The sequence below is a fragment of the Galeopterus variegatus genome, unplaced genomic scaffold (assembly GCF_000696425.1).
Source record: "Galeopterus variegatus unplaced genomic scaffold, G_variegatus-3.0.2 Scaffold5894, whole genome shotgun sequence".
NCBI classification, from domain to species: domain Eukaryota; kingdom Metazoa; phylum Chordata; class Mammalia; order Dermoptera; family Cynocephalidae; genus Galeopterus; species Galeopterus variegatus.
Window position 1 is genome coordinate 136,992 of NW_007732005.1, and position 1,251 is coordinate 138,242.

At 40.4% G+C, this 1,251-nt stretch overlaps 1 pseudogene; it reads right to left on the reverse strand.

Annotated features, from left to right (window-relative positions):
• Window positions 1-501: 501 nt before the first annotated feature.
• The window catches only part of LOC103605553, a 2,658-nt pseudogene continuing 1,908 nt past the window's right edge, over window positions 502-1,251 (reverse strand).

Below are 1,251 nucleotides of genomic sequence, written 5' to 3' on the forward strand. Positions count from 1 at the left end.
TAGCCCATGTGGTTTCCCCTTTACTGCATAGCATGCATTATGGGATTATTTATTTACCTACTTATGTACTTATGATTTTTATGTTTTATATTCTACTAAGACTGAGAAAAAAAGGAACTCGATTTGTTTCATTCGCTGCGATGTTCCAAGAGCAGAAAAGAATTCCTGACATATTGTATGAATTTAATTTTAAAAATAGTGAATGATGAATGAATGGATCAATGAAGAGACATGCATAAATGATTATTATGTTAAAGATGCTGTTTTAAGCATTATGAAATAACTTTGCTTTTATACACAAATTTTCCAAAGACCTTTCTCAACCTTCTTTCCCATATGAAACAAAATATTTTTTTTCATATTTAAATCACCTTTATTTACAGAATACTATCCTGAGAATTATAATTCTATTAAGCTTCAATTAGAGCAAAAAAAGGAGTTACTTAAACTGAAAATGAAAGATAAGTCAAAACTATTCATGAAGAGAGACCAAAAATATCATCAGGTTTCTTGCTGTGGTTCTGGACTTCAGGAGCAGGCTCACTTGAGGGCGGAATCAACCCTAAAGGGAACTCACCCCTACTTTCAGAATGTGGGGGTGGAGGTTCAAATCCAGCTCTTAGAGGAACATAAGGAGGAAAGCCCCTCAGTGAATAGACATTTCTGGCTGCAAATGGAGGTGGTGGCTGGACAGGGAAAACCCTTGGTAGAAAATAATTGCGAGGAGCTCCATACATGCTTCCTGCAGGAGGTGGAGGAAAAGGAGGTTCTCTTCTCATGAATGGACCCCTCATATCCACTGGAAACACTGGACCTCTGATTGCAGGAAAAGGTGGAGGAACAAAGCCAGGGCCAGGTGCTTCACTTTCAGCAGGCACAGATGAATTAGGCACATTTACATTGCCAAGGTCATCTCTGGTATCATTTCTACTGGATTCCATTTGTGAAGACTTTGGCACATCCACTTTATCCAAAGAAGGCATATTAAAACTTCTGAGTTCTGTTGGTCCAGACGGTCCACCAGGATTAGAATCACATCTGTCCTGCTTTTGTGGAAGAAGAGCTGGATCAGAACATGGTTGGCATGGTGGAGGGTTCGTCAACCTCAAGTGCTGTTCCCATGGAGGTGACAGGAATCCAGAAGGTGCTCTAGGAGAATCAGGTAACCTATCACAGCCGGATTCTCCTCTTTCATTGGTCATCTGATGGTCCAGAGTATTCTCTGGGCCTCTTGAGCCTCTTCCTCCTCCT